The 25,891-nt window shown below is 38.0% G+C and overlaps 1 long non-coding RNA gene across 1 annotated transcript in view; it reads right to left on the bottom strand.

Moving 5' to 3' along the window:
• Positions 1-13,867, bottom strand: part of LOC128853013 (uncharacterized) — a 49,431-nt gene extending 35,564 nt beyond the window's left edge. Inside the window, exon 1 of the long non-coding RNA XR_008451219.1 lies at positions 13,743-13,867. This is a non-coding gene — a long non-coding RNA (uncharacterized LOC128853013). The remainder of the gene's footprint in view (positions 1-13,742) is intronic.
• Between the last annotated feature and the right edge of the window lie 12,024 nt (positions 13,868-25,891).

A 25,891-nucleotide genomic window follows, 5' to 3' on the forward strand; every position in this document is an offset into this window, starting at 1 on the left:
CTTGTCAGCCATCCTTCTCAGAAGCTTTTCTGTTTTCCTAAACACAGTACTTTCAAATTGCAGCCCTGATTGTCTCCTTCCCTTGAGTAGGATCAAACAAGTTATCTTCTCACAACCCCCTTCCCAGAGCTGCTCTCTGGAATGGTCCTGCTTCTGATCAGGAGACCAAAGGGGGCTCAGCACTCAAATAGTTCGACCCCCTCAGAGCCTGTCAGTAAATCCGCAGAGACAAGAAACATCTCTTTCAAAAGGAAAGTTTTGCCTCTTTGCCAAAGAATACACAATTGATGAAAATGGGTCCAAAGAGTGGACAGTAGAGTGTTATCTAAATATTTCATTACCTCAGTGTAACCACTTACTCCAAATGAAGAGGATGCAGCTTCTTCCTGCCTCTCCTGGAAGACACAGCTGTCTTGCTATAGTACTTTATCTCTCTGCCCATGTGTGCCTGTTCAACCTGCTGACAAAGCCTTATTCCCTTTAAAGTAAAATTTAGGATTGAGGAAAAATAAACCTAGCCAGGTAAAGATTTTTTTTTTTAGGTCAGGTGGATACATGCCACAGATAATTAATAACTTCCCATTGAGTACACCATGAGCATTAATATTATCTAGGATGGATACTTATCTTTGCCTTTTTCTTGGCCTCTTTTGTTTCTTTCAGAATCTCTTTGATTACCTCTGTGCTGGCTAATAGATAATTAAGGTCTTTTTATTCATCAAAAGTAAAGCTTATGGCTGTCTTACACTCCTTACAGCCATATTACAGTTTAGGGTGTATTCCATGAATAATTCATAAACAACGTTCTACAGGCTACAGTTCTCACTTAAGGAGACACATGTCATAGATCCAGCACTCAAAGGTAAATCCTACTGAAGAAGAGGTTTCTGCTTTCATTTTGGAGCATTACTTATCACTCATTTTCTATTTGCTTGTATGTGCCACTGTATTGTTTAAGTAAGAAAACGCCATGCAATAAAGCCTTTTACACTGACTATTCTGACAGCAACTCACAAGAGTCCTTAGAGAGCTAAAATGAAAACCTAGAGTTCTGTGTGGTCACTGGTAAGTAGGACTGCAGAGTGACTGCCCTTACCCTATGCCCTCCCAGAGCAGTAGGGTATGCCCTACAGACCATGCACATAGCCAGATTATTCAGATCTCATACTTGGGGACATATGCACAACAGGAGTGGGATCCCTGTACATGGAGAGTAAGGAAAGAAATAAAGAGACATTTATTCATCAGTACAGTGCACCAGAAAATACTTCCATCGCTCATACTTTCATGAAGTAGTGTTCAGAGTAAGACCCTTTAGGGAAAAAAGGGAAATATTAGCAGTTCCTCCTTTGTGCCAAGATTTGCATGCAATTGCTCAGATTAGAATTTGCCATTCATTTTACACTCACATAGGAAATAAAGTAGAATCAAACTGCTGGAAAGATACAAAATATCATCTACCTTGTGCCCCAATAAAGGAACAATTGTCCTTAAAACATCCATGCTAGATACTTGTTTGTTCCCAAAGACCTTTAACACTGGGTATTCCATAGCCTCCTCTGAGAGCTTATTGAAGCAATTTTCATGTTACGCCATTAATATCCCTCATTACTAAGAAGTATTTTAAATATCTACCCTACCTCATGTTTAAGCCCACTCCACCTGTTCTTCACAGACATGGAGAACAAATAATTTCTTTTCTATTTATAAGCAGCTGTTTCTTTATGTGCTGCCTACTATCACATATTTACATACACATACAAACACACTTCAGTATCACTTTATTTAGACTCAGTTACTCCTCTTCAACCAGTCCTTGCAGGTCACAACCTCTAAAAACTCTCACTAGTCATCTCTGGACTACCTCTGTTTGGTTCATAATTTATTTGGAGTGTCCAAAACTAGAAACAATAGCCCTGCTCAGACCTTCCTAGTGTGAATATGGGACCCTTTGCACCATCTGAAATATCTGCAAGAGCTTACCAGCCTTGCTTCTAACCTGTGGCCCACCATGATGACCACATCATCTTCTGCTATACTCCTATTTTGCCAATGCTCTGCTATTGGGAAGTCCTCTGAGTTTGGTGGCATCTGCAAATTTAAGGAGCTACTTTGTAGTCCATAAGTTAGGTCATTAATGAAAGCAATATCAGATCCAGAACAGAAACCTCATCCAATATCTGCTTCGATAGTGAAACACTGTTAACAACTTGCTCTGTACATATTTCTATACATTTTAGTGTCTTTCCAGCAATAGGAAGAAGCTGGGTGTTCTATAAATTCCTCACTTTCCCCACTCTTCATGCATAATCACTATATTTGTATTTTCTAGCACATAGGTAACTTGTCTGTTCTTCAGAAGTTCCTACAGATAACTGTTACAGGCTCTGAGAGCTTATCATGCAGCCCATTAGGTACTAAGGAGAAATTCACTGGCCCAGCTGACATGAAAACTTCTAAATCTTATACATACTATTTTATCTGGTTTTTCCTTATTCTTTCCTCACCTTATTACAGCTGACCTCAACATTGAAATCTGACACAAAGAGCATGGCACTTCCACTGTCACCCTCAAATAGCCTTCCCCCTTTCTTGAATAGCTTCCCTGATTTATATCCTTGCATTTGGCCTTAGAGAGCTGACCTAGTTTCCACTTTGTGCAATCTTTCTTCTTATTTTTGAAGTATGTGAAGAGCGTTTGATTTAGCCAACTCAGGCTCTTAACATATTTCCTATCTTATCTCCTCAATAGGGTAATTTTCACTGTTCTCTTAATAGCGTTTCCTTAAGGAACCACCAGGTCCCTTCTTACCTTCTCACTTAAACCAGCCTCCTAACAATCCTATCTCTACTGTACATACAGTAGACATATTTAGACTAATATTATTCCTGATAAGGGCATCAAATCTCTCACAAATCAGGTTTGTACTACTATTATTTCTTATTTCAGACAGTTAGGGAACTGTTGGATAAACAAAATTTTTCGCTTCACCTGGGAGCAGCTAAATTCATCTACACATGTCCACATCTTCTAAACTGCAGATTTTCTTCTAACAATTTCAATTAATTCCATATCAATCAGTTTAACAAGCAAAGGATTCAAATAATCACTAGTCATACCCTCTAGTAAAAGTAACATGCAGATACTTACAGATGAAAGCTACTTCATCTGTATTATTTTACTTGAGATGTTAGTCTAATGAGCCCAGTCTCACTTTTCATGGCTATCCTTGTCTCCAATCCATTCCGTCTTCTTCCTTGAAGTCATTCTGGTCAATATTGGAAGCTTTGGTTCCCAAGATTTTTAAGCACTTGTAGCAACTTCTAGCATTGCTACACAAATGACAGCACAAAGACCAAGAAATGTGATGTACTACAGAACTGGAGCATAAGTCAGTCTCTTGGATCTGCATCCACCGAGCCGTGGAGTTTGAAGGGGGTGTGGGGGTGCTATCGCTTTTGACAGTTTTATTCAACTCCTTTTGATGGAGTTACCAAGGTTTGGATTCCCTTCACTTCGAAGGGATCTGAAGCTCTTAACATGAAGTAAGCATAATTTCTTTTAGACCAAATGTGAAAGTGTAAGAAATTTCAGTGCATAATACATTCTAAGAAAAAAAAAAATCCAAACCTATCTAATAACAGTGATTTTAAGAGTAAGAGGGGCCAAGGATTGATCCTTTTACTCTATGAAGGTTATAGTAAAGCAATAAGGAGAGAATTAAACCATTGCAACTTTTCAAAGCAATCTAAGTAGTTTAAGAGCATCTATGTAATTGACTTATGATTTTATTATTTAGCCACCATTGAAAAACCCTGCTCTGTACTATGAAATTATCAGTGTTCCTTGTGTCTAACATTACTGAAAGAAAGTATAGCTTGCCTGGAGCTGGGCTGCCACTTATGATGTAAATTACTAAGGATTTTTCACCTCACCCCACCCCCCCCCCCCATAAAAAATGATTAATTTACACTGTTTAGCAAGTTTACATTCTGGACCAGACAAGATAAATCATTCACACAAAATTATACTGAAATCCAGTCAACATATTGTTAGTAAATATGCTTTGAAGTGTCAGAAATGAGAAAGCTGGCATTTTTTAATTCCCCCTCCCCCCCAAACTCTTAAAAGAACAATACCTGTATATACCAAGTTTTCCCAAAATACCCTTTTCAAAGAATTCACATGGTAAACATAATTTAGAACACCTTGATCAAAAGTGATTGTTGAAAATGAGCTTTATACTAACAAAAACATTCAGTACTTCAGCTATTTAGGGTTCAAAACTTGAAATTATTCAACCCAACTGACATTGTAACAGTGCCATTCTCCAAATGGAAGGGTACTTGTGTTTGAGGGCCACTTTGTCCCAAATCTTACATTCCGTACTAAAAGAGCAGCAGCATGTAACTGTACCTATTCAGACAACACCTATGAATCAACTGTGACTCAAAGCGACAGTTTATGTACTGTTTTCCCATTCTTCTGAAGAGACAAGGGGTAGAGAAAGGAAAATTTGAGTATAACACCAAGAAGGTCTGGTGAGCAGTGGTAATAGTATGACTTTTATTTTTACTTTGTCTTATTTCATCCTCAGAGTAAAACAGAAGCTAATCTCCATATATATTCTCATTAATTTGACTCACGATTTGAGGAGGGTGTGGGAAAAAAAAAAGGGTGCTCATTTACTTCCACTGCTAAGTGATACAGATGAATGTGACTAATACATCGCATAACACTTATTTAACTATAATGCACAGCAACATGCAAAACAGTGCTAAAATTTTAAAAGTGCTGTGTCTAGTAAAATTAATCTGATGGAAATTTGTTTCATGTTCAAGCTGTAAACTATCAAAAGTGATTAATAACCAGAGACATCAGCTATTATACACAACACAGCTTCTCCATATTATGATCCAAATTTGTGTTCTTTGCTAAGAGGATATCCAATATGACGTTTCCTAGTTTAATGAGCCCCAGCAACTACTCTATCCTAAATGCGCTCTTCTGTGTTACTTGCAAATAACTAGCATACAAATATAGCTAGGAAGAGGGGTTTGGGCAGGGAAGTGGTCCACAAAGAAACCAGTGGCTGTTCTGACGACCAGGGAACCCAGACCAGTCCATTCGAGATCTATTTCCATGCTACGTGCAGCACTGGAACGAACTGTTCTAGCTCAGAGTTTTACAGCCTGAGCTGACAATGGAAACTTTTTGGAAGACCGTCTAGAGATTAGAGAAAACCATTATTTACTCACACAGTTCATCACTTTAAAACAGGACTTTTTCTTTCTGATTAATTTTTTTGATACAAGCAACTTGTATTATTCCCCCATAAAAGTTAATAAAAAGCAACACATGGGACTTGAATTCATGCCACTGGCAATACCACAAACTGCTAACTGAAACTGTTAACAACCCACTAGCTTATAGCAATGATTGGCAGAAACACTGGACTAAATAAATTTGGCGAAGTAATGTGCCCTGGAACGAACAGTACAGTAAGAAAGAATAAGACCTGAAGCAGGGTACTTCAAACCACAGTGGGAGAGTTGATATTTTTCTCCTTTCTTGAGCAGAAGGTAGCTGGTAGTGGGATGCTTGCTTATTGTAGGCGCGTTACACCACTCTTTGATGGCTCAGCTCTACAGGCCAGAAGAGGCCTGAAAAGCTGAAAACTAATTCCTGCCTATTTCTTGCCTCTACCCACTCACATATTCTCACAAAAACATCCATAGATACAGCACCTATTCGAGATCTCCTGGCCATCAGGGCCTTAAAAAATGAATGGTTCTTCAGGCTGATGAGACATCTCCTCATCAGCATATCCTGATGTAACTTCTAAGAGCCAGATGCAGAGAACTTTGTCTAGCGGCATTTAGACAGAGAACAATGCCCTTAACATTAACAGGAGAAATTAATAAAGCAAGCTTTTTCTTGGTGTGAATAAAATCCAGTCCTTGATTTTCAGTGGTAATCTTTCATGGTATACCACTCCTGTATGATTTAACCATCTGTTTTGCAAGGAGTCAGGCATCACTATTTCCATCCAGGAGTAATTAAATCTTTACTGAGAAGAGGAAACACATTGTGAGTTTGTATATAAATTCTGAGAAAATAAAAACTGATCAACAATAAAAGAGATTTTTAAAGGCTAATCACATGAATTTGATTTTATAAAAATATTCTAAATGAAAAGAAACACAAGACAAATATCAGGAGGATTTTTCATACCCTATTTCTAGAAAAATAACATTCAGAAATTAAATTCTTGTCTAAAAAAATAGTTTTATTAAGTGATGATTTTAAAAAATTTTGCAGTTTGAGTAACAGCCTTGTTAATGTCATACCCTGTTTGTAAGCAGAAAAATCCTTCTTCTTGAGTTTAGTTGTCAGTTGAATTCCTCATGGTCAGATGGTTTATAGAAAACTAGAGAAAACATGAAAGAGTCTTTCAAGAAAGCAAATATTTCCAGAATTTGCCAGGTATGGTTTCTAGTCTTCATTTTTTGATTTATGATGAATTTTGATTGACTGCTTGACTGAGAACTGTCTTGGGTGAGATCTACTTGATATTCTCAATTGTTTCTTCCTGAAGTCCCCAGAAAATGAAGCAGTGCTTTTTGCTGTTCTTTTACCAAGCCTTATAACTCTGTATCTGTATGTGGCACGAAAGACTCCAGATCTAAAGATAATCAAGACCACATGACTAAGAGAGAACCAATTGTATGCAGATCTAGGATCCAACATTGTAAGGTTAATGCCTCCTTGTTGAAAGCCTATAATCATTCTGAAGCATCTTCTTTGTTATGTGGGGGGTTTTGTTGCGTTTAGGTTTATTTATTTAAATAAAAAAAAAGAATGACAAAAAAACCCAGAGCCTAATTTTATGTGCCTGGGAGTAGCTATCTAAGCTTCAGGCAATACAAACGCTGCTATTACTGAGGAGTAAAAGCTCTGCATAATTAACAAACATCATCAGCCTTACAGTTCCTGTAGAATGTAGTAAGTTCCTTGCCTGAAGGCTGCTCTCAGCCTAGTAAGTCTGTTTACCCTGTCCAAGATTAGATTAGTTTAATTATTATGAAAAAGACTGCTAAGATCTTACAGCCTAATTATGCAAATGTTTCTAAATGTTCACAAAAGTAATTTATTTATTTGGAGATAAATGAATCTGTTTTGTCATAAACCAGATTGCAGTCCTGGCAATGTACAAGCAGGGTTATGTGCCCTTAGGCATATCTTTCACCACAAATATCAGTGGGACCCCTGGATTACAACATTTATAAATACATAAATGTTTTTAGCAGGTTTTTATTGTTTTGTAAATTATAGTAATCTCAGAAAGAACTATCACAGGTTTAATACTCACCAACCTTGTTATGAAAACAGGGTTTCTCAGCAGAAGCATTTAAAAGATGCTAAGAGCTAAAACATTCCTGGTAGACCTATTAAGATGCACCTGTTTTATTACGCTTTGGAACCAATATCTTCAAAAGAGTTCCTCCCTCCTAGTACAGACTCTTGCTGCTGAAATAACCTACATCAATAAAGTACTATTACTCTAAATAAGGTGGTAGTATTCTTCTAAAGGTATACAGTGCTAAGCTTAACCAGAAGCAACCCATTTTACATTAGGAATTCTGTAGGTTTTCTTCATAAACCTCACTGCAGCTTAGAGATTTAATTCTTCATCTATCTGTAATTACATGACAACACATGAAATAGATGCAGAAAAACTGTTCTATATTTAGGTACTGCTCTAGTTTCATTGCTATTATCACAGACATAACCCCTAGGCAGCACACTGCTGCCTTCTGTGAACTCATGAACATTCAAGGCAGAATATTTAAATTTTGGAATGGTAGACACTTAAAACCTGATCTTGACCACAAAGAAAACTTAACATGTTGCACAGTTATGCAAAATTAAGTGGGACATAAGCCCAAAAGAAGACTGGCCTTTAAAGGGTTCAGATCCTTTCTTAATGAGGCAACTCATCTGTAGGCAGAGGCTTTTTTGTGCACTGCAAATCATACGTCCCTGACTCTCACAGGCATTAACGTCAGAGGGAACTAAACTACAGGCACTTTTAAAATTATAAATGTGAAAAGTTTAGATGGATGTGAGTAGCAAAGCAGGTGAAACACAATTGACAATTAAACTGGGACATTTTGAGCCAAGTTAATTTAAACTGTAACGTCAATTTGATGCAGTAATGTCTTCTGCCATCAATGTTTATTTTTTACTTGAAACAATAGCATGACATTTTACTGGAAACATATTGCATTAAAACCAATGCAGAGTGACTTCTTGATTTGTTTATAAATTAACCATTCCTTAAATAAGCAGGGCAATAGCTCTGTATGGGAATTATACCCACAGTTCTCCTGTGTATTAAATGGAGGATGTGAGCGATGATTTTAACTGGCTGCTATGACATCACCATTATCATGGATATTCAAGACATTAGAAGCTGCTTGCTGTCAGTTAAATGATCACATCTCAAGTGCACCTGCCTTCTAATTATTCATTTGGAGCAGGATCATTAACATATTCCTTAAGTCATTTACAGGCAATTTAACTCTACAGTAATGATTTTTTTCCCCTCTTTGTAACAAATTAATGATATATATATAAATACATGAGTACAAATGAAATTCACACAATTCATATTGTAATTAGTGTATAGAAAGGTCTGAAGGTTGTCTAACTTGCATTTTTCCTGCAGTAGGCAGCTATTCTGCAACCACTTAACAGCTACAGCGTTATATATGATTCTTTCAGAAGAAAGATACTTATCTATATAATTTCAACGGTGACACCAAAGTTAGTAGTCATGTTAGCTATTGGCACTTTGGAAGTAGCATTTGTGGTCCAGGTGCAAGAGTTTAAATGGCAAAAGCAGAAGAGATAAGAAGCTGGAGGTTTATTAAGTCTATCTATTCAACTACATAAATAACATAGTTACTTGTCTAGTACCACAATATAATGAACTTGCCCCAGTTTCACACAATGCATACAGTTGTTTCTGGCTAGACAACTTTGAGAATAATACAGTTAATTCGCAAGTGTGTACAAACACAGAGAAGCATGTCCACGCAGCTGCAATACATCCTAAATACTGGTAACTCATGTTAGGATTTTCCACAGCTTGCATGCTGACAGAACTTCCCCAAAACTGTAAAACCTCCATCATTAGTGCAGGGTAGTGCTGATCTCATCTTAGCCTGCATACAGAACTCCTTATAGAGCACATTACTGCTGGGGTGAAGGATGCTGCACGACTGTCAGAAAAACTGCAGTGCACACTCATTTTGACCCAAAGAAACCTCTATGCTGTAACAGCTAAGATGCAATAATTGCCTACTCTAGGCAACATCTTTTCCTCACACACAAGATGTGGTGGCTTGCAAAAATGCACAGCAGCATTTGCACAGTTCATTCCTACATACTGCTTCCCCTTCGCATGTCATTAGCTGGTATCATTTGATTTCTGCAGAGAGGCAGAGTGAGGAATGAGGGAATTAAATAAATTGGTTTACTTTATTGTAAAAATATAAAACAATTCCCTCAGTCATATGTAAGAGAGAGGCAACATGGCTCTGTGAACTGTTGGGTTGAAATGTATGAACTGAATCTGCCTACCCTGTCTGTAGCAGTCCCGAGCAGAAGACCTGCAGGCACAGGGAGATGAGACACAATGGCATGCAGCATTTCTTCTTGTTACCCACTGTCCCTAAAAATATTTGGAAAACACCTGGCATTTGGGGAATTTCTTCTCTTTCACAGCTGCTCTTCAGGGGTGGCTTGGGACTATCTGGAGAGACAGAGAGGTGGGATGCAGTGAACATTTCCAGCTTTCCTTCAGTAGAGTATCCTGAAGGTGCCAGAAAAGTCCTGAATGTGTCCGCAGCAGTGACGTCACCTCTGCCACAGGTGAGCAACCTCTCTTGGACAACTCTATAAGAGGAACTAGAAGTGACCTTGGAAAAAGCATCTATGGGAACACAGGGAGCTTTGAGGTAGCAGCTCACAAAGCATGAGAGCAAGGCATTCTGGATGATACACACGATCCTGTATCACTAACAGATGCAGAAAGACTCCTAGATTTGTCTGCAATTATTTCTGTGCCAGGCTTCCATTTGGAAATCTTGGACTTAAGAAGATAATGAATTTTTTCCATTCACTTCTGCCAAAGGCAGTATATCAGACAGTGATGGTGAACTAACGGCACATGTGAAACGTAGTAACATGATGCAAACATCCCTGAGCTTTTGTGATCTGTTTCTCTAATTATCCTGGGGAAATCACAGCACCCTTTATGGAATGAGAGCATTATAAGATAATAGTTTGTTCTATGGTTATCAGATTCTCTGGTTACAATGTGCCAATTTGACAGGTACATGAAAAATTCATTTGACTTACTTGCTAATGTCATCGGTAGGTGAGGGTGTCACCATTATTACAAATGTTACAGAAAGCTGAAGAATACTAATTACCAAATGGCACACCAGTTATAAAATCAAAGCACAGAGACACTAGAGTGGAAGCAAATAGTTGCTGAATTCTCAGTGTTTTTTTCAGGATATAAACTACTCACTCTTAGATAATCTTATAGTATAACAATACCTGCTGCACAGTATAGGTATTATTTCCAAGTATCAGTTGAAATAGAGATTCAAGAAGATTGCTGAGACCTTTGAACATTACACTCACACTTATCAGTGTAATTTACCATTTTTAATATACAACTGAAATGCTACCGAAAACAAAACACTGGATTATAATTTATTTTGCATTACTAAAAGGCACTCTCTCCAACAGTGTATTCTACATTATTGAAAACTGAGCACTTGCCCTCCGTGTTCTCCCGGTACAGCTCATGTCACCTTTACTGGACTAGATGGCTCTGTTCCGCAGTCCTTCCTCAGGATCTGATGTTCACGGTATGGCATTGGCAAGGCCTATGTTCTGCCCCTCCAAAAAATGAAATCCAACAACTTACCAGCTCCCATATCAGCACCTAGATTTTACATACCTGCATCCCAGCCATGGTTAGCTATTCCCTAGCTAAGCAAGACATGATGGGCTTCTCACAGGATTTATCCCGTGCTGCACCATGACAGCAACCATTTAAAGCAATTCACAAACAAAAGAGTGCCTTCCCTATTCTTTCACAAAGTGATGGAAAGTGTCAGTGTCATGGTAGAAAACCAGAGGAGAGTCCCATAGGTATATTCTCATACCTAGAGCATAACGTCCTTCTCCAGTGTTTGAGATAACAAACTACCTATCCAGCTCGGGATAAATGGCACATCCTCAGCCTGCGGTTTCTTGGTGCCCTGATTCTTCCCAGTGTCTGTGTTGCACTTTCTCTCTCTTCCTCTCCTTACTATATGTCTCTGAAACTCCCTTCTCTTTCCTCGGGACAGAAGAATATAAGTTAGAAAACTAAACCGTCCTACTCTGGACTATTACTGTGACAATTTAAAGCTGTGTATCTGAAGTTATCTTACCTGTGCCAGCACTTTTCTTTTCCTTCTTCTAACTTCTAGAGTGTTCTAAAGGCTTCCTTGACATAAAGTTACATTCACTCAGGCAGCAAAGCACAAGTGTGAAGAAACCACAATACACATCAGAATAATGCAGAGAGCTCATCATGACTCATTCTTACTTTCCCTGTATTCGCTAAAAGCAGTTTTACATTTGTGAACCGCACGATACCACTGAACAGTACCTGAGTGCCTTCTCCGGGTGACAAAACTTACCACTGCCAATTTGTTAGACTTCTATTCACAGCAAAGCAGTACCCATCCAGTTCTTTTCCCCAGGCCCACCCAGCACCAGTCACATTTCCTCAGCCTCCAGGCAGCAGACAACCCACTGAGCATTCCTTTCAACTTTCCTGGGCCCCCTCAGCCACAGCCACGGGCTCACCACAGCATCATGGACTTCCAGCCCCTTTTTAAGATGGCAAAAGGGAGAGAGATGGGTGCTATTTGCTTTGAATTGCTGTACCATCAGCGTGTGCAAGTGAGGCAGAGATTGCTCTTCCCCCCATCTTTGCTATAGTTCTGCTTGATCACCTACCAGTTTGTCAACTGAAAATGTGTCACAGTAAAACAGTTATCTTTAAAACATAAAATTTACCAGTGGTTCAGGTACCTGGACATCTGACAAAAACTAAGAAAATATTATGGCACCTGTACGTTGCATAGGCAAATAACCAAACTTAAATCAAATGTTACATCATTTTTCATCTATGACTATTCAAGTGAAAAACAAAACAAGCAGGCTACACAGTACTTCACAACTCAAAATAGTTTTATCTGTATCACTCATTACTGAGGTATACAGAAACAACATGTTTTGCTTATGAGAACAATAGGCTGTACATTTCTGAATGTGAAATATTAATGAGAAACAGGTAATGACATTTGCAGCTTAACAGACGCACACACACACTTTGGACTTCTAATCAAAGATGAGAAAAAGGCAGAGTGAAATATAGCATTATCCTTTGGTTTTGACTATTCTGAAGGAGTCATTCTACATCAGAAAACAGCTAGTAGATTTTGTGTATTTCCAGTTATAGCAGTCATCATCTGGGAGGAGGTCTGTGGCTGAAGGACAGTGGTCCTTTAGAATAGCTGAGCAACTATTAGAGAGTTGTAGCCCATCAAGTGGAGGGGAAAGCTGTGTCCTAGAACAACGCTGCTGGTGGAGCAGGTCCACCCAGGGCCGAGTCATCAATTGTCATATACTGGTAAATAATTAACCCTCCATTCCACTTCATATGGGGTTTTGGTTTTTTTTTTTCAGTTTGGCTTTTGTAAGGGAAAACATTATATCATTTAGTAGAGGAGAGTTTCTTTCAACCGAATAGCTAATCTGTATTTTGAAATAGAAGAGTAATAGTTTGCCAAAATCATGAATTATTTCATTTTTAAATCAACAGTATCATATCGTTACATATTTGCCAGGTCTATGCAACAATTATTCAATTGATTATTTCAGACACCACACTTCACAACTATATATTCTAATGCTTATAAGCATATCACACAGTTCAGTCTCGTTTCTGAAACCTCGAATGTGGCACATCATAGATACACACCTTCCATATAAAATAGACTGATCATGGGAGAAAACCAAAATGGATCAAACCCCCAAGCACTATGTTCACTTCGGCATCAAAATTAAATGTATGCTACGATTCTGGCTGCAAAAAATTTCTCTAAATGAGCATTTATTATTGAGCTATCAAAAGACCATATTAGACTGAATTTAAATTTGATCCATCCCTATGAATCCCTTGCAAAATAAGGCAGGACAACTAGACATCTTTAAAGAACTCAGCTAAAGCAATGTTAAGTTTCCCATTGGTAAAGAAATCAACCACATTGAAAGGGACTGACATCTTTGATTAACAGGAATTTCGGTACCCTCAAAGCACCTGTTGACTACAGCATTCAACACACTAAATAGTCTTGTGCTAACTGCTGCATAAACCTTTATGCAGATGACTGACCAGAACACATAACAGACCAACTTGCATATGTTCAGCCTGTACCCTCTGCTTTCACAGGGCATTTCAGTGACTTAACACCACTCTTCCTTGCCTCATATATAGCTCATCCCCTTGACTCAGGAAGGGATGCTAGAATATTAGCCACCGTTTTCATTTTCCCCTTTTCAAGAGCTCAGGCCTCTCCAGACTAACACCATCTGCTCTTACCTGAAAGATGCCCTCTCCTCTTTTCTTCTGCTTGAAGCATGAACCCCTCTCTGCTACAGAGAAGATCTTGTCACTCTATTTGCACATGCTTTGCAGCTGCATTAGAAACATTATCAACGTCTCAGGCTGGAACCTGTAGATGAGAACAGCTTTTTAATGTTTGCTGTAGTCTGGAAAAATTGTGCATTTATTCAATTCAAAGCAGTAATGAAGAAGGGAAAAATATTATTTTCAACTCTACTTCCACTGCACATTTCCAAGATGAGGCAGTGAAGCTTCATTTGCAGTCTGTTACAAAGCAAATCAAGACATATATTTAATATCTAAATTCTGCACAGCAGCAATATGGGAAGAAGAGAAGAAACTGCTAATTGCGTGGTTCAAGATGGGGAGAAAGAATACGCTGTTCACACATATCAAATGCCAGCAGTGAAATGTTGGAGCAGGATTGCTCCCTGCTCACTCAGTGTGCCTTTGGGCAGAAACTGACACATCTGTATAAATATTATAGGACACTTGCTTGTAATTGAGGTCTCTCAATTGCAAAAATAAAGCGTACAGATTTAAGAGCTTCAGAAGTACCTGGCATCTAAAATTGGAAGATAATAAAGCAATCTTCCACAAGATGGCTCTTTCTCTCTCTCTGTTCGGATTACTGACTCAAACCTAGGTAGAGAAAACATAAATAATATTCAGAACAAAAATGCGATTACAGTTTGAAGGAGTAAGAGTGCCTCCACATGGGAGCAGAAATGCTTCACTGAATTAGGTCAGTCTGTGTGACAGTGGAGAACTACAGGCCATTCATTTTACACAGACTATAAAGAGGACAGAGTTTCACAGAATGATTTCAAATTACATCTTTTGAAGGGCACGTGCTTACTCCACCTGCACTTCAGATGGTGTGTCCCAATGCAGTTTCATTTCATCAGCCATATACCTAAGGGGAAGCACCCAAACTAATAAATTTTGCCTTTCAGGGCTAACAGAAATGGTCAGTTTCTGGAGTCAATTTGGACTGATAGTTCCTGGCCCGCTATAAGCATTGGTAGTGAAGCATTTACAATGTAAATTCATACCGGCACTCCAAACTTCAGAAAAAAATGAAGAAAAAATAGTAATAAAAAACATTTCCACCAATATTTGGTCTTAACATACTTTTTATAGACATCTCTTATGTAATAGCTATGGAAAAATATCTTTGTGACATCTGACAGCATGTAATTTTGAGCAGCTTTAAAATCTACTGGACACAGGGCCCTTTTACCTGTACTTATCCTGGACCATTATGTATCTTTACCTTATTTTCAGTGCACTTCACTATACATTGTACTGTTTAACGTGCTTACTGGAGCCTTGTGGATCAGATTTATGCTTGGGACGTGTTACAGATTTATTTATCTATTTATGAAGTGTTCATTTACATCTGCAGAAAATTCTCTCAGAAATGAAGCATCACAACAGTCTAAAATACATTTGATTGAAAGAGAAATGGTAAGATCTTGCCTTATTCCATCAACTGTTTAACATTAACTGATGATCTATCTATGTAGATATTTGTCATTATAAAATGTGCTTTCCTCCTATGCCCAGCATTTGAAGTGGCTCACCTTTAAGCAGTCCAGTAGGTGGATTCAAGAGAGTTGTGTTACCAAGTAACTGTCCTACTGAGCAAGAGAAACAAACGTCAAAATGGGAGAGTGGGAACATTTTTCACACTGTTGCTTCCTTCATCTCCAACAGTGTGCAGGGGCAGGGACTGACGCAGAGAAGAACTCCCTATCCCCCAATCTCTATTTGCTGCAGAAAGTGGGATGGGGCTGTGAGGGAAGTTTCCAGTTCCATGGCATTCCTGGTACGGCTTGGAGATGGTGCCATACTGCCGATATGGTGTGCGCTTTCTTTAAATCTTGGGGAAAAAGCTGGAACGGTCTCTTACAACAGGGTTTATCTAAGGCAACTTACAGCTTCAGGCTACCTCACTTTTACCACAGTAGAAGACTATATCCCTGACAGCTGCAGCAGGGCAGCTGGGACACTGAAATTACACTATAAGTCACTCTCGTGTGCCCGTGCTCATTGCCCCTGGAATGACATCCTCATTCAGCCCCTTTTTGGCAGATATGTCCAGTGTGGTAGGCAGGGATCTTCTTCCTTCTCGCATCGTTATATTGTCTCTGCAGAGCTGTAAAAGGGTACTAGAAGCGTAGACCCATATTTGCCTTGATAATAGCCAGCAGAGTTCTTCTACCACAGGAGGACTCCTCAGTGAGCATTTGATGCTAGATTACATCTCTTTTTCATAGTCTGAGCACAGGAAACTGCTTACAGGGTCCCCCAAGAATATGGTCTATTAAATTAGCAAAAACAGGATTAAGTCTAATGTCTAAAAGGAATGAGAAAATGGCATTTCCTACCCATTACAAATGAGTACAATTTTTATGCCGCTAGAACTGGTCATTGACCACCCCTTTATTATCATACACACTGCATCTCACCTCATAAGCTGGCCAGCGATGCACTTTCCAGCACTGTGGTTGCCTTCGTATCATTTTCCTAGCAAGGTAAAGGAGTTCTGCTCTCTCTGTTTTATCTCAGCCACACTAAGGAAATCACATTTTGGGTTGTATTACAAGATGATGGAGAAACCGGAGCTCTAGGAGCACCTGCTATTCCACCTTAGTTGCTACCAGCCACAAGTAGGGTATGCAGCTGAGTGATACCAAGGAGAAAGAAGAGAAATGCCCAAACTCCTGTCCTTGCTTATGGTGCCACTTACACTAGCTTTCCGTGAGGCAACTCTACTCTTTTTTGTGTGGTTGCAATAATTAAGGCCAGCAGAACACAATCACATCCACATGCACACATGAAAATATGCAACACAACATTGGTTCACACCATCCAGTTCCGCCTCCATTTCCCATCACAAATGATGACTCATGCTTTAGGTTTAGCAAGGTTCTGGCACTAATTTGACATACGACCCTAAAATTAAGCAAAGACGAAATAGAATATTTTTTTTCTTCGAAGTTTTCTTTAGCTCTGGAAAGATATGCCAGTCATTAGTTTCACTTGCTTCTTCATTACTACTTCACTTCCCTAGCACATTAGACAAAGTCTGCCCCCAGTGCTATCTCACAGCCCAGGTACTGATCTTCTCCTTTGAAACCCTGACCTCCACTTCAAAAAACACTCCTGCTTTCTATTTGTGCACATAGGTAGCAGTGCCGGTGAGTGGAGTTCAGTTATGACTTGGCAAGCTGTACACTGTAAAACACTTGCTTCTTCTGTTGGGATAGGAGAAAAGGCAGTTGTAATTCATAACGAATATAAGGGTTGTCCTGGCAGCAATATGGCTTACCTCCATGCTGATAAAAAGTAAGGCAGACTTCTGGAAAGGAACACAGGACTATATCCCTCACACACTCTCAATCTGTGTTAATTAAGAGTTGTTTAGTGTCACTGTCAGTAAAGCTTAGGCATGTTACTGAAACCTCTAAGATCCAATTCTGATGCCATAGTGATTTGAATCACTTGTAATAATCTTATTTTATAGAAGCAAACACAAGGTATTCTGAAAAGAAAAGGAAAAAGTAAACTAACGTTTTTGCTTCCAGCCTTGTAATTTCACTGAATCATGCTGTGATGTTGACTTTTAAGCAAAAGACTTTATTGAAATCCACTGGAAGTTCTATTTAAGAACTGGTGGCAAGATATGGGCCATTGACTTCAGTACAATTACTCTGAGTTGTATTGCAAAAGTCTAAGAATCTAGTCCTGAGTCTTTCATATATGCTTAGGCATGCTTAAGATACATAATACAAATAAGAGACATTGAACCGAGCAAAATCATACGCTGGAGGCCTGTGGAACCTGCCTGGATCTCTTTTTTATTTGGTTGTTGCTTCTGTGGGTCTGATTTAGACTCGAAGATAGACTCAATGTAAAGGTAATTCATTTACCGTGCATCTAAAAGTTTAACTGAAAATTGCTGTCACTGTATTACAGACTACTCTATACTTTTTTTTTTAATGACATTTTGTAAAAAATGCCTGCCTCTATTGTAGAAATTCTTTAAGAAACTGCATTAAATTCCAAATAAGGTTATGGAAATGTAAATAGAAATGGTTCATTTTCCTCTGCTGGGATGTTTTGGTATTTTGGGAATATTTGATGTCCCCAGAGACCCAAAAGGCAAGTCATTTGACAAATGACATACAAAGTCAGTGTGTATGCAGAAAATCATCATAATGCCCTGTGGGACCAATCTGAGCCCATCTAAATTCACTGGAGTCTGTCTACTGACTTCAGAGTATTTCAGTGTTAGTCTTCAATGCACATTTTCTACATCTGAAGAATCATTAGACCTTCCAAACACCCCCTAATACTGCCTGTACTTCAACAGGCTCAAGAAATGCCCAGAACAACACACAACTAAAGGCTGATGCTATACTGTCCTACGGACTGTTCAGTCCTATTTTCTTTCCACACCAATGACCATAAGATCTGCCATAAAAAAGCACTGCAGCACTGGAATAAACTGCAGAGATGGAGAAAAGTTGAGTGCTGACAAGTCAAAGACCTGAAAGCAGTCATGATGCTGAAAGGTAGGGATGCTTTACTGTGAAACAATACTAAAGCCAGGATTAAGCTAACAAAGAGAAATATTTAGCATATATTAAGTGAAGTCTGACATTGGGAATACAGACTAGCAATACTTTTGGAATTTTCACTGAAAATCAAAAGATTTCCAGAATACTAACAGTCTGTGCAACCAAGGCCCCCAGGTTTGGGATCCAATCTGTCTAAAGTCAGATTGGCACAGCTGAGATCCATAGAAGTCACCATTGCACAATTACTTTCCCTGAAATGAAAAAGATTGCTAAAATGAATTCTAAAATCCATGGAAAATGTTTCCCTGAAGTCTGGACCTCTCTATCATCAGAGCAAAGCAGCAAAACCCACTTTCCTACCAAGCAGTATCAGCAGTGTCAGAAAAGCGTAAATGGCTTGTTAGGGAGACTTGTAGCATCTTGATACACATTCACTCTGTACAGGGAAAATCAGTTGCAAGTTTTTGAATAACTTAAATTAAGCTTGTTCATATAGGCTTTGCCATAAAGATTTTTTTAAAAAAAAACAAAACACAGGAAATATTAAGCAGTACCATGTGGTCTGAAAACTGACCTACTTTTTTGGATGTTGGTTAACTTCATTTTACACTAACACGCATTTTTAGTGCAGACAAAGGGTGGAGAAACTCCATGCTTGAATAGTAAAAAGTATAATTAAAATTGCTTAACTAAATTATTGACTCCTATGAACACTCAGCATGCACAGTTTTGTTCAAAGGTCTTCTAAAGACAGGATACATTGTGAATACCTATGCAAATATTAATGAGTATTGCAACTTGACACAAGTGGTTTACCAAGCTATATTTCAAGTGGTCAAACATCTTTCTCACGTTAGATCAAGGAATCTCACGCTGGGGGACAGGTACCAAGAGGACATACACGTCCCGTGGGCATAGCAGCAAAGTCTAGAAGAGTCAAACACGCTGCAGATGTGCCTGCCACCAGAAGCTGCCGCTCGCACAGCTGAGGTTACATGAGCAAACTGGGCTTGCAAAACCCTGTCCTGGGTATTGTGTACAGCAAACCATTACTCTTAACCCAAGTTGCACAAGCTGAGCTGCTGCCTTACAACAAAATGAATTTAGGTAGTTTGAAGATTGTACCCAGGTGTTCGAACCTCAGCATTAAATTTTTTGAAAGCTTTTATCGGTATACCTGTAGTCTACAGTTTTAAAAGAGAAATCAGTTCTTTCTTGTCCAAAATAAAGAAGTCAATTTAGATCTCAGCCAAACTATTTACATTTTCTTAGCTAGCACTAGGTCCGAGTTCCCCACTGCTTATCTAATTCTTTCTATTTTATATCTCTATAGGAATTACATTGACCACCCCTATTTTTTTCAATCCACCCAGCAAGAATATGAGACAACTGGTAATACTTTTCAGAGGCATAAAAACCCTTTTACACAATAAGAAAATTCCCCAAATGCTTGGAATTCCTGTAAATTTCTTCCTGGAATACAGCTGAAAGAAGATGGCTTTGACCCTTTATATAAAAGTCTGCCAATCTTCTTAACAAATATCTCCAAGCTATAGCAGCCAACACATATTTATGTGTGAGATGGCTCAGAATAATTGATTAGGCTTGCTAAGGTTCCAGTTAAGAAACTGCAACTCCAATCTCTTTTTTTCCCCCTTCCCTTACTGTTTTCTTGCATAACAATTTTTTCCTTATCATTGCTCATTTTTATGCAGAGTGTGTTTGCTTATTTGATATGGTCAGTAGACACTTTATTTTAATTAATTCAAAGATAAATGTATTTGAAGACATTTGGCACTCATTTCAGGTAAGAAAAACGATTAATATAACGGTTTTAGAACTACATAGGGAAAAATGTGAAAAAAATGAGTTGCCAACACTCCAAAATCAGTTACATTAATAAATATATGGTTTGCTTTGCCTTCACCTAGACCTTTTTCTAATGAACACAATAGTGGCAACAAGTTAACTTATTTGCCATTTAAACCTTATCAAAGGTTACCGTGCAGTTATTTATCAATTACAAACTACAACTTCATTACTATAATTATGTAGTAACCATCCAATTAACTTCTGGAGTGTGTGCATATCACTCTTGCATTTCCTGCTGCAATATACGTTTAGCTTTAGATTTTTGCTGTTAATATATATGTGATACTGCAGCACACACATGACTGCTTAGAGATCAGAATCTCACTGTTACTGACACAAGGCCGTGAAATTACATAAGAACACATACATAGCTTTGAGAAGCTTTTGTTGCTACGTGAAAGACATTTCTTGTAAAATAAAAGCAAAGGGAGCAAGATAGAGAACCCCTGTTTGCTGCAGAGTTTCCTTGCCCAAGAATGGACAAGATGGACAGGAGGAACAAGATCACTAGTATCAATCACTGCAATTTCAATGAAGTATCACAAGAAAACTGTCTTTCCATAACATATGAAAAAAAAAAAAGTAAAACTTGATATGGAAAGCAATAAGAGAGAGATATTGATACAGTCTATCCATACAGGTGCTGTTCTATATTGATGAATGTAAAATTCATTAAGCCCAAAACAACCACTACAGAAGTTTTACGTAAAATTGAATCAATAGCTAAGTAAATTGAGGCACCGAATAGTGGAATTGCTTCTGAGGGTCTCCACCTCTAAAGAGACACTAGCCATGTAAGCCTCCTAACTTCAGCTCCTGACCAACAGGACGCAGAGCATGTTCTCTGCAGTGTGCTGGTGCTCCCCATGGGCAGCACGCAGAGCTGCATGGCTGGGCTGCCGTACAACGCAGCCACTCCACAGGCAAAGCCAATGTTTCAGAGGCAGTTCAAGCACAGAAAGAAAAACTTTGCCATTCATCCTTTTAAAAGAAATTCAGAATCCTTATTATGAAAATGTGAATAAAAAGGATAGAAATTCCTTTCCAGACACAGGTCAAAAAATGGGATTTTTGAGAAATGCAAGAAAGATGTAACAGGGTCCCTCCTGATGATTTGCAGCCAATAGTACTGTCCTGAATTCCAGCATGGACGAGTCTTTTTCTTATCTCAAAGCCACTTCTGGGAATACATTTATTGCCCTCATCCTCTTTCAGATTCCCCAGTCTCTTCAAGGGCACGTAAAAAGAATTGCTCGGCAAATAGAATTTAATTGCATTAAATAGCAAATTAATCTTTTCCCCCTAGATATCCTACATTGTCTTGCCACACCAGAAAACAACTGAAAACATAGCCACGCACTGACTGGAGCGTCATTGTAAGAAGTTAATCCAGGATATTGGCTTCTGTCCAAAAGGTAAGAGTAACAGAGGTAATTTAAATATGCTCGAACACAGGAACGAATGCCTAAGCTCTGTTGTTCTCTTTGTCAAAACCCATTCTTTCAGAAAATCATTTTCTTTACCCATTGGACAACAAAATGCATTGTCAAGAAATTTTATAGCAATAATTATAAAAGATGTCCATTTGAACCCATTGAGGTCTTACTGATTTTATAACACCCAGCAGACCTCCCTGCAGGAGAACAGTATATTTATGTTAGCAATATATGCGAGAATTGAGATCATAAAATTAAATGACCACATAGAACTGTCATTTATATGATGAGCGCCTACATATGTGAAGGCTGGTTTATCTTGCAAGATAGGGTAGTACTAAATGGTCCACTCTCGGTGAATGGTTTTAATCACGCATTTCTTCACTGTTTCTGCAATATTACACTTGAAGGACTGGTAAGCAGTTTACTATGAAATGTTAAATGGCTACTGGCAGTACAAGCCCATTGGAAGGGCTCGCTAAAATAGAAGTACAGTACATATTGTATGCAATTGTTTTATGAGAGACATTATGGTTACTAGAATAACATTTCACCATTACCAACTGCTGAGAGAAAAGTCATTAAGATATTTGGCAAGCCAGTGTAATTTTTCAGCAGAACTACAGTACAAGACCTCAGAATAGCTTCTGTATAAAAAGGCTAGCTGTCTCAAGAAAACAACTTAAGTCTTTGGTGTCATTTTATTCATAGGGGTTTATTTTCAGATTCCAATGAGAAAGTTATTGCTGCTGGATAGTGAACAATTGAGCCTTAACCCTTATTATAACGGTGCAATTTCAGAGCCACTATAATAAATCTTGCAGTAGTGTTTCCATTAAAAAACTCTTTCCTAAAGAGCTTTTATGGCGTGTAGTTTCAGTCAGACACTTTTATGAGATATTTCTTTAAACTATCATTTTAAAACTAGAGGAAGATTAACCACGTGTTTAAGCATTGTTAAAACAGAGATGGAAACAAACAGAATTCAAGTCACTGTTGTCACCTCAGCTTCTTCTCATGTTTTTGCAAATACTGCAACAAGAGTAACGGAAATTCTTACCCTCCACAAAAATAGCTGGGTCTGCGCTGGATGGAGTCCCCCTCACCACCACCAATGGAGTCAGCAACTGCCCATTTTTCATACTGCCATTAATATATTAATGACTGACTCACAAATGCATAGATGTCATTCCATCCTGATTGTTTCCAGTAAATATGCTTTTCTTCTTCCTAGAACTGTTCTTTAATGATGTGACGAGGCATTGCAGCTTCAAGGTGCAAACATTTTCAACAGAAACAGCCGCTATGCATCACCTAACTAAATCTTTTTCTCTATAACAAGAACAGTAATGACCTATTACAGTATTATCACAAGGTAACAAAATATAAGTAATGAGGCCCAGTGCAACCGAACACTTCTAGTTGTCAATGTTTCCAATGGAAACAATGACTTCTGGCTAATGTGAGCTGACAGGAGATTTCACGAAAGCCCTGTAAATGATGTAAGCTAGCATTAAACAAGCTGCTATTTTATTCCTGCTTCTTTCTGCAAGTCTGACCACGATAATCTCAAAATGGTGCATGGTTTCAATTGGACTTCCCATTTATTTGATTTAGAAGAAAGGAATTCTAGTACTTTATTTTTTTTAAAAAAACCTTATATTGGATACTTTACACACACATATTTAGTAACAAAAATTAAAATACATCAACTAGATTCAAGGTCAGGGAAACATATACTAGGTGATCTATTTATCAACGGAAGAATAAGCGAGTAGAAGCTCCACCAGGGTCAATGCAGTTGATACTACACAAGAAAGTAATTATGCTGAGGAATATTTGTCTATGATACTTTGTACAAATGTTTGTGTTCCACAGTGTGGACAGAAGACTGAAGTTCACATGAACAGAGGTTTTTCATTCATCCATTGCTGTCACCTCAGATCAGAAAACTCTATTCATTATTATAAAAAATGCTAATTCTAATTTGACAGCTCCCATATTCTGAATACTACAGTATGGTTGTTCCCACGTCTGTACCTTTCCACACCAACTAAACATCTTACTATGGAAACTAAAACTACATAGAAACTCAGTTACTTGCCTGGACCTCTCAGATAACTACATCTCCATTTTACAGTCCCTCACTCCCGTAAGAAGGTTTCATGCATGTGTAAACGTACAGGTACCTGGAATCCTTCACAGGGCAGCAGTTTGCTATATGAAACTACCAATTTCCAAGACTAAAGCAGAGCAGAATGAAAAATCCTAGTTAATTCGATAACTATCAGGAGTAAGCTCAAAAAAAGAAATACACATCACAGAAAATGATGGTAGAAATTAATTTATTCTCTAGTAAAATTATACGAATGCCAGCTGAATTGAAACATCTGGCCAAAGTCATCCTCTTCAAAAAGACCGGTCTCCTATCCTTACTATGACTTTCTAAGCTTGCATAATTATGGCTCTGATGCTGCAAACATTTATATATATGCTTGATTTTGCCATCATGAGTAATGTCAATTGACTTATTCAATAGAAATAACTTCCAAGAGTGAAAGTGTCCTGACACTTGAAGAGACGCTTATGCCACTGCCAGTTTCACCCTCATGTCCACCACCTCTTTCTGCACCTATCAGGACTTCTCCTAATGATTACAAAGTGATTTCTGATCAGCTGTAGTTCATTTATGCATTTAAATTTCTGTCAGGTATTGATAGCAGGGCAAATTTTTTAGAAGAATGAATGTAGACTTTTAGAGCCACAACAGAATATAAAAGAAATTTAGAGACTGGAAAGATAAAAATATCTTCTAGAACTCAAGAGCTGATCTCTAATGTTACTAACATGTGGGGGTTTCTTTTAATAAACCATTAAAAAAGCAAACTTCTTTGTCTTACACAAATAATGGCCAAGAACTCAAAAGAACCACCATTATATCAAGAAATTACTCCTCATTCATCAGAAAACTAATTTTCAGAACTTTATTCTGCAAATTAGCTGCAACTGCATACATAGAGGTATCAACCTTTTTATTTAATTCTCAACTCATTTGAATTCCACAAAATTAATAACTGCATTTATTAAAGATGTATTTTTACTTTCCTGTCTCCTAACTTAATGAGTTTGCTTGTGTTAGAACAAGACAACCAAATCAGATATGGGAACATATACATCCATGCACTGGGAAAAAAGTGTTTTCCCTTTAGTCTTCATAATGAATAAATTTTGCCTTAATTTTACAATTCAGTTATTCACAATTTTCCTCAGGAAAAAAAACATTCTTTTCCTTAATACTTTTAAGAATAATTGTGAACATACACACAGAAAAACACAAACAAATATCTTGTCTTGAAAGCTCATCTGTTGCACCAGAAGGGTGTGCTCTTCATCATTTTTAATTTAGAATGCTAATTTTACAGAATATGAGAATTCAGAGACAGTTCCTCACAGCTCCTATTCCCCTTAGAGTTCTCTCTGAAAATTTAATAACATTAACAGTTTTTCTACTTAATTAATTTAACTTTTCACTGTTTCTTTGTAGGGTCAGAAGAAAGGAAAAAAAAAATTCCTAAACTTCAAAACATTTACAAAGAGGTTGCTATAATTTCCCCCATTAAACTGAAAATATCAGGGCTAGGAAATGCTTCACCAGGCTTCCTAAAAATTCATCATCATCTCAATAACACTCAGACAAAAAAAATTATGAAATGATGCCCAAAAGATAATGCATAGAATTATATAACGGAATTGAACTTCACACAAGTAGCTCCATCAGCTGTTCTACTGTTTGTGTGTAGACCTACACACCTTCTGTATTTTCTTAATCAACCTTTGATGCAAGTGACCCACAGTTCTCAAAGCCTTCGTGCTTTAAAACCTTAAAAATTTTCATGAATGAAGACACTGGTGGCTCTTAGGCAATTTACAAAGTTTCCTCTCAAAAGACACTGTTTTCACAGCTGTAAGGTCTTGAACAGGGTTCTCCAAACTGGCCACACAAACTCCTGCCTCTTTTTTGCAAGATCGGTTTTTGGTATCATCATAATGCTAATAGCAATAGTTCCAATGGTATTTAAGAAAATATGCACTTCAGCCCAAGAGTGAAGTTGGGATAATGTGATAAGTAAACAAGATTACTCATTTAAGCAGCCAAAGTTTGCCAGGCACGCAAACCCTAAGGAAAACTTAATTAGAGTCAATAAAGAGGAAGGGAAAACATAGAAAA

The sequence above is a fragment of the Cuculus canorus genome, chromosome 9 (assembly GCF_017976375.1).
Source record: "Cuculus canorus isolate bCucCan1 chromosome 9, bCucCan1.pri, whole genome shotgun sequence".
Lineage (NCBI taxonomy): Eukaryota > Metazoa > Chordata > Aves > Cuculiformes > Cuculidae > Cuculus > Cuculus canorus.